This window comes from Hyaena hyaena, unplaced genomic scaffold (genome assembly GCF_003009895.1).
Source record: "Hyaena hyaena isolate Hyena2069 unplaced genomic scaffold, ASM300989v1 scaffold_129, whole genome shotgun sequence".
NCBI lineage: Eukaryota > Metazoa > Chordata > Mammalia > Carnivora > Hyaenidae > Hyaena > Hyaena hyaena.
This window is the reverse complement of record NW_024080763.1, coordinates 1,910,762-1,919,371: the sequence shown is the minus strand read 5'-3', so window position 1 is coordinate 1,919,371 and position 8,610 is coordinate 1,910,762. Positions and strand designations below refer to the sequence as shown.

Sequence of the window (8,610 nt, the reverse complement as noted above, 5' to 3'; positions counted from 1 at the left end):
TTTTTTTTGATTTTTTTTTTTTTTTTTAAAAAGGCACTGCTGTGAGGGCAGGGTCCTTTCAGATGGGCACAGACCCCCAGTATGAAGACAGCAGACAAGCCAGCAGCCTGGCCAGGAGTCATCATGCCATGGGGAGGTGATGGCGGGACTGAGAACCGCCTCGCATACTGACTCTGTCCTTGTACGTAAGGTGTGAAGACACTGAGAAGGAATTTGGTTTCTACAAAGATAATGGGGACCATCCAAAAGGAAAAAGAGCAGGTGTGGGGAGGAAGAAGTGATTTCCTGGGGCAAGGGAAGGGTGTGTTAAGTATAACACCAAAGACAGAAACCAGAAAATGTAAAGTCTGTTACTGAGCCACAAATATCTGTAATTTCTATAGGTCAAAATTATCATAAATAAAGGTTAAAGGCAAAAAGACTAGGGAAAATCATTTGATAATTTAGAATAAATGATATTTGAAGAGCTTTAACATTAAGATGAACAGAACAAAACATATATATTAAATATTATATATTACATACTATATAAAATATATAAAATACATATTATATATACTTATTTACACACACACACAGATGGGAACAGGCACTTCCCGAAAGAGAGTCTCCTGTGCCAGGATGGATGTTTTCATAAAACTTATCCCCAAACACCTGCCCCTCCAAAGCAAGGAGTCAAAGGAGAAAAAGGTAATCAGGAACGAGAGAACAAACCACAAGGAGCCAAGAGTTTGGGTAACAAAACCTGAACATCACTGAGCAAACTGACATTTCCTCACCACCTATTTATGTATTTCAGAGTCTCGGCTGCTCCCCTCCTCTGTCCCAAGCAGCCCTGAAACGAGCCCCGCCTCAGGGCGCCCCTGATGGCTGTTTCCACCTGTGCCGTTAAGAGTCATCATCAACCATGAAGCAGAGCCCCAGCTATGGAAGGTGCTAAGAAGAAAAGGGTAATTGGAGAAAATGCATAGTAATTATGTTGGGGTGGGGCAGGGGGAGGGGGGAGGAGGAAGAGTCTTTTTTTAAAGATAATTTCAAGACTGGGGCGCCTGGGGAGCTCAGTCAGTTAAGCGTCTGACTCTTGATTCCGGCTCAGGTCATGATCTCAAGGTTTGTGGGGTTGAGCCTTGCAATGGACTCTGCGCTGACGGTGTGGAGCCTGCTTGGGACTCTCTCTCCTTCTCTGTCCCTCCCGTGCTTGTACTCTCACTCCCTCTCACACTCTCTCAAAAGTAAGTAAATAAAAAAAAAAAAGAAAAAAATAATCTCAAGACTAGTAGAAAGTTGCCAAAAACTAAGCATACTTAGGATGTCTCTATTTTTTTTAAAGACTAGTTAAGTCATGTTTAGACAGAACTCCATGAATGACAAGTCAAATCACACAATCTCACAGAACTCCATCTGAACTGCCAGATTAGCAAAAATTTAATACTTGGGGCTTGGCTTCCCTTTCAGCTTGGCACGACCCGGTAAATCCAGGGTGCTCAGGAATTTGCCATTACCTAACAAAATCCGGCACGCCAGGACTCACCAACTATCCTTTCTTCCCACAGTTCAAATCAGAATGTAGATTTGTGACCTGAGATCCAGCAACGGGCTTAGATGATCCGAGAACTCCTGAAATAAAATGCAGAATCGTATGTGTAAGTGCATTTTCCTAAGGAGAAAGGTCCTTAGCTTTCACCAGGTTTTATCTGAGAGAGGCATGTATCAATAGCAAAGTTATGTAGGAACTAGCGGACTGGAGCTGGCAGTTCGCAAATATGCAAGGTCTAGCTCTGCAGAACGAGGGAGAACTTCCTCAAAATACTACTGTCAAGTTTAAGACATGGATTTTAACTTTGTTTCTTGGCCTCTTTATGTTCTACTCAGTAAGAATTAATGTTCTATTTGGCCAACTAAAAACTTCACACAATTTTTGACTTGATCAAATCAGCAATAAAAAGTTCCACGGTGGCACTCTAAACAAACACCATCTGAAAAGAATTATAGTCATAATCATAGCCTTGGATTTAGACCAGTAATTTCACTCATAAGATCCCACATTCATGCATAAAAGATAGTCAACAATATGAGAATGGATCAACATAATCACATACATAACAACGTGCTATCATTTAAAATAATTATAGTGAGGGGCGCCTGGGTGGCTTAGTCAGTTAAGCGTCCGACTTTCGCTTAGGTCATGATCTCTCGGTTCGTGGGTTCGAGCCCCGCGTCGGGCTCTGTGCTGACTGCCTGCTCAGAGCCTGGAGCCTGTTTCAGTCTGTGACTCCCTCTCTCTCTGACCCTCTCCTGCTCACACTGTCTCTCTCTCTCTCTCTCTCCTAGAAATAAATAAAACATTAAAAAAATAAATAAATAAAAATAAAAATAAAATAATTATAGTGAGGGGCACCTGGGTGGCTCAGTCAGTTAAGTGTCTGACTTCGATTGACGTCATGATGTCACAACCAGTGAGTTTGAGCCTCCCCTACCCCCCTCCCGGCAGGCTTCTACTGTCAACACAGAGCCTACTTCAAATCCTCTGTCCCCCTCTCTTTCTCAAAAATAAACAAACAGAATAGGGGCGCCTGGGTAGTTCAGTCGGTTAAGCGTCCGACTTCAGCTCAGGTCATGATCTCACAGTTCGTGGGTTCGAGCTCAGAGCCTGGAGCCTGTCTTCGGATTCTGTGTCTCCCTCTCTCTCTGACCCTCCCCTGCACATGCTGTCTTTATCTCTCTCTCAAAAATAAATAAAACATTAAAAAAAATTTTTAAATAAACAGAATAAATACATCAATAAATAAAATAATTATAGTGTATAATGACATGGAGAGATGTTTCAGGACATCTTTAAGTTAAGAAAAACATATATACTAAATGTTCAAGATTATATATAAGGAAATAATATGAGGAAAAACTACCTGAAAAAGGCACAAAAATGTTCACTGTGGTTATCTTTCTACTATTCTGTACTTTCCACATTTTCTAATGATCATGAACTACTACATTTATAATCAGAAAAAAAAGTTAGGGGGGGCGCCTGGGTGGCTTAGTCGGTTAAGCGTCCGACTTTCGCTTAGGTCATGATCTCACGGTTCGTGGGTTCGAGCCCCGCGTCGGGCTCTGTGCTGACTGCCAGCTCAGAGCCTGGAGCCTGTTTCAGTCTGTGACTCCCTCTCTCTCTGACCCTCCCCTGCTCACGCTGTCTCTCTCTCTCTCTCTCCTAGAAATAAATAAAACATTAAAAAAGAAAAAAAAGAAAAAGAAAAAAAAGTTAGGGGCACCTGAATGGCTCAGCCAGTGAAGCATCCAACTCTTGGCTTCAACTCAGGTCATGATCTCATGGTTCGTGAGTTCGAGCCCTGCATAGGGCTCTACACTGATAGCACGGAGATTGGGATTCTCTGTCTCCCTCTCTCTGCTTCTCCCCTGCTTGCTCTCTCTCTCTCAGAATAAAAAATAAACTTAAAAAAAGAAAAAGAAAAAGGAAGTTATTAAAACTGCAGCTGAGTCCCTGCCTAGACTGTCACATTAGAGAGAAAGTTCAGGCAACATACAAAACAAAACTAAGGAAAAAAGAAAGGTTTGAGAAGCTCTGAAAAAACGGATTGTGGTTAAAAGAAAGGCAGAGGTCATTTCCCCTAGGAAGTGCAGACTGGATTATAAAAATTACGTCTAAAAGTTCATTTGTATGTAGGGGAGAGGGTTAAATTCTAAAATAAAAACTATTCTCTATAATGATTTTACTATCAAGGCCTGCACCTCTGTGACTAGGACCAGGCAGGGAAGCACTACTAGCCTAAGTGAGGTATTAAAAAAAGAAAAGAAAAGAAAAGAAAAACAAACTAAAAACTCTCTTAACTAGCATGCTTTTTTCTTTTTTTTTCTTTTTTAAAGTTAGCTCTACACCCAACATGGGGCTTGAACTCACAACTCTGATATCAAGAGTCACATGGTCTATCGATGAGCCAGCCAGGCTCCTGTTCTAAGTTCATTTTAAGGCATGTTTTAAGTTCCTTCAGGGTCACCTGGATAGCTCAGTTGGTTAAGGCTCAGGTCATGATCTCCTGTTTTATGAGTTCAAGTCCCTCGGGCATCCATGCTGATGGTGCAGAGCCTGCTTGGGATTTTCTCTCTCTCTCCCTTTCTCTCTGCCCCTCCTCTGCTCTCTTTCAAAATAAACTTTAAAAAAATTTTGTAAGTTCATTAACAGGATGATACAGTATTGCAAGTGAAAGGAATCTTTGAACTTAATCTAAATTCAATGGTCTCCTACTATTTACTCAGCTAATTTGCAACAGAAATGGGACAAAATGTCCATTTATCTGCAGAGCTCAGGCAATCTTATTAGAACAAACACCACAACTTACTGACAAAACAGTAACATACAAAACATTGCTAATACTCATCCTTAAGGTTTTTAAAGATGAACTCTGAATATTCAACTGGGAAAAGTCCTGCACTTGAATGTGTGATGATGTAACCAGGATCCTGTAAACATATTTCTATTAAAGAACCTTCTGTGGCCGAGTTACTATGCGTGGCGCTATACAAGAAACCTCAGAACAGACGTAAGATGGGCTCATCGAAAATAGACAGTATCAGTAATATCCTCTTCCAAAAAGGCTTAGAAAACCAGGAGAGTAGGGTAGAAAGTCCACAGAATCTGGAGACCGGGATTTAAATTCTAGCTGAGCCTCTTCAAAGTACCTTTGGGCGATCTTGAGCTTCATTTCCTATTTGTAACATGAGGTTGAAACCACTCAAGGTCATTACCGAGGATTGAGTGACAAAAGGTTAAATTGCCAAACCTGGCACTCGGTTCCCTTCCTCCCTCAAATTCATAATGGAATTTAACAACTTCTACAACATAAAAATCAGCAGTGTCATGGTTTCTTTTTTATTATTTTTTTTAATGTTTTTATTTATTTCTGAGAGAGAGAGAAAGACAGCGTGAGCAGGGGAGGGTCGGAGAGAAAGGGGGACACAGAATCCGAAGCAGCTCCAGGCTCTGAGCTGTCAGCACAGAGCCCGACACGGGGCTCGAACTCACGAACCGTGAGATCATGACCTGAGCTGAAGTCGGACGTTTAACCCACTGAGCCACTCAGGCGCCCCTCATGGTTTCTTTTTTAAACTCCCCCCCCAAAAGCAAAATTTTTCTATTGATAAAAAAATTATAAACACAGACAAGAAAATTAGCTGCAATTTTATACTGCAAAGTATACAGTATAAACTGCAGTATTCCTAAATACTATACCCCTTAGCTTTTTCATGCCGCCACATAAAATTCACTACATAAGACCCCCCTGAAGACTCCCAGGAATCTTGCACGTTTTTGTCACAGACCCTAACACTTTAGGACACTTGTCTTCATGCCTGGTCCCCTATTACAATCCCAGTAGGCTCCTTAAAAGAACAGTAACCATATCTGAAAACTCACTTTTAATCCGTAGAATCCAGCCCGGGTTTGGACAGCCCACTAGCATTCTTTGTCTATCAAATGAATGAGGTCATTCCTAAATACACATAGGCCTCCTAAAGAAGTCAAGGCAGCAGAGAGAGCAAGGCCATGCAGAGAGCAGATAGCATCTCCCATCCCTGAGTTGCGGCTAGCTCTAGGAAGAAAACTCGCATTCCCTAAGATAGCATCAGGAGGAACTATAATCTTCCCATCAAGAGTTCACTTCAACAAATACCATACGATTTCACGCACATGTGGAATTTAAGAAACAAAACAAAGGATCATAGTGGGGAGAAGAGAGGAAACCCAAGACTCAACCACAGAGAACTGAACTGATGGCTAACAGAGTGGGTGGGGTGATGGGTCAATAGGTGATGGGGATTGAGGAGGGTGCTTATGAGGACCACTGGGCATTTTAAGTGCTGAATTACTAAACTGTATACCTGAAACTAACTTTACACTGTACGTTGCCTGGAATCTAAATAAAAGCTTTTTTTTAAAGTTCACTTAAGAGATTTAATGGCCTTCAAGAGTCAAAATAACATGTATAACTGTGACCAGTCCAGGCTGTTGTCCTGCATTTAACCAAGGCCCACACTCAGGTGCTGGAGAAAACAGCAAACTGCTACTAACAGCAAAAACCTTAACACTGAAGTATTTTCAGTAATCTACATAATTCAAAGTCTTTCTTCAAGCTATTACTACTCCCTTCCATCTAATCCATCTTTTTTTTAACATTTATTTATTATTGAGAGACAGAGCATGAACATGGGAAAGGTGGGCGGTTGGGGGGGACATGGAATCCGAAGCAGCTCCGGGCTCAGAGCTGTCAGCACAGAACCCAACGTGGGGCTCGAACTCACAAACTGCAAGATCATGACCTGAGCTGAAGTCAGATGCTTATCCAACTGAGCCACCCAGGCGCCCCTACTATCTAATCCATCTTGTCTACCTGAACACATACCTAAATAGAACTTCCATAAAAGGCTGCATTTTGAAGAGTTAATTTAGCAGTGCAGTATGAAATACTAGGGGTTGTTTTTCTTTTTTTAATTACTCTAAAAGAAAAACCAGTGGACGTTCATCAAAAAGCCACTAAAAATATTCCACTTGCGGAATAAATCTGGCTTTACTATATTGGTCAAATATTTACTTTTCTTGAGGTAACCATTCACAAACACGGTACCTTTTTAAAAGTTCTGCCAACAAAAGTTTGAGTGGTTTTTTTTTTTTTTTTTTGTACATAATCTGGCTAAAATTCAACTCAAGTGCGTCACTGGCAAACACCTGAGGCATTACTACTGAAAAAGGACTGGCTCTGCTCACCACACCCTCCACACACCTCCCAAATTTGGTCCATTCCTCTCCATATTAAAATATAGGAGTCGGTCCGTCCTCAAGAACTCAGTAAGGGGCATAAAATATCCACATGAGTAAATGTAACAAAAGCAGAGTATAGGTGAAAATATAAATAAGACAGCTTGAGGAGAAAAAATGCCTTTTCAAGAATTTTTATTATAAAGTTTTACTTTAAAGTTATGCTGCTTATGGGGGGGAGGGGATGTAAAACTAATCTTGAACACCAAGAAAAACTGTAAACCCAAAATGGTAAGTTTTATTAAATCTTATTTTTGTTAAAAGACGACTTTCAGAAGAGGAATAAGAGTACATTTATCTTGATGAGCTCTGAGTAATAGATGCAACTGTTGAATCACCATATTGTACACCTGAAATTGACAGAACACTGTATTTTTATTAACTACACTGGAATTAAAACTTCTAAAAATGCTTCAAAAAAAAAAAAAAAAAGACTCTACTTTCATACTTGGATCTTGTCCATCGTCCGGAACTGGATTCCCTGAAGATGAAACCAAGATATTCTAATGAAAGAAGTCTATTGTTTATTTCAAACAGGTAAGGTAAAGAATTTGGATTACATAAAGGACACGTCCAGGTTCAAACCGAAAAACCAGTTTACCTACAGAAACTCTTACAAACCCGATGAGATCTAGAACTGAGAAAATTAAGATCTGTAATTTCTTAAAGCCAATTCATTTCAAACCCACTCCTCCTTTTTTCCCTTAATTTATCACCTTATCAAAGAGGTAAAACTGAAATCAAGAAGAGTTTATTTACAGTGACAAGAAGCGAGAACCAAAGGTTCTGGAGCACAAGTGCCCCACTGAATTCAGCCAGTACTTCCTGATGCTCAGTACTGCTGGCAAAGGAACTAAGAATAAAGTTTTCGTGCAGAAAGCCCTGCGGGCCCCAATCCCTTGACACCATCCAATTAATCGGCACGTTGCTGCAGATAAGCCTCCACTTCTGTAATTTTTAGTTCAGACAAAGGCTGGAGGGAAAATGACGTTGGGGGAGGGGAGAGATAAGCAGGTTGGCTGCAGGGCCCAGGCGCTGTCCGGGGGGACTCGAACCCTTTTCCAGAGGCTCCATCAGCGCCCCGAGCCCCATTACAAAACCCACCGTTCACTGCGCAGTTTCCCCGCACCCAGAATGCACCCTTCAGGTGGACCTCAGGACCCCAGGGTACCCGCGGTGTCCGGAGCCTCCTCCCCACAAGCCAGCGCCCATCACCTCCTTCTCGCAAACCCAGAGGGGCGCAGTCAGAAGGCGCAGAGACCCCGGGGCGTTGAGGGGGCCGCGGCGTGGACTCGGGGGCCGCCGGCCTGGAGGGCCGAGGGCCGGCCGGGCTCCGCCCGCTCTGGCAGGCGGAGGTGCCACATCCCCAGCCTGTCTCTGCCGCCTGCCTCCCTCGCCGCCCTCCCGCCCGCCGCTCCGGGCCGGGATGCGCCGCGTCCATGCCCGCCGAGGCTGCGCTCCGGCCCGCCGCTCCCCTGCCCCCCGGTGCCCGCCGCGGGCCACGTAAAACGGCCGCAGAGGCGGAGCCTGCCCGCCGGCCGAGGCCCAGCGCGCCCCCTCGGCCCGTCACCCTCCAGACCCCAGGCCCCGGACCCCGGGCCCCACACCGGAGCCCCCCGCGCCAGCGGCGTGTCCAGCCGTCGGGGGAGGAGGAGGGCCCGGGCTCGACCCAAGCCCCGGCCCCGGCGCGCCAGCGCGGATACCTGGCAGAGCCTCCAGACCCAGCACGGGACGAGCGGCGTCGACAGCGCTGCAGCGCGACGGCGACGCGTCACAGACCTTAA

General features: G+C 43.8%; 1 protein-coding gene across 2 annotated transcripts in view; it reads right to left on the bottom strand.

Annotated features, from left to right (window-relative positions):
- The window catches only part of OAT (ornithine aminotransferase), a 19,972-nt gene extending 11,362 nt beyond the window's left edge, over window positions 1-8,610 (bottom strand). Inside the window, exons 1-2 of one of the 2 annotated variants that reach the window (XM_039237940.1) lie at window positions 8,530-8,610; window positions 1,503-1,617 (exon numbers count right to left, since the gene is read on the bottom strand). The gene's annotated coding sequence lies outside the window, so the exon portion shown is untranslated. The remainder of the gene's footprint in view (window positions 1-1,502; window positions 1,618-8,529) is intronic. The other variant, XM_039237939.1, reaches the window with a different exon arrangement.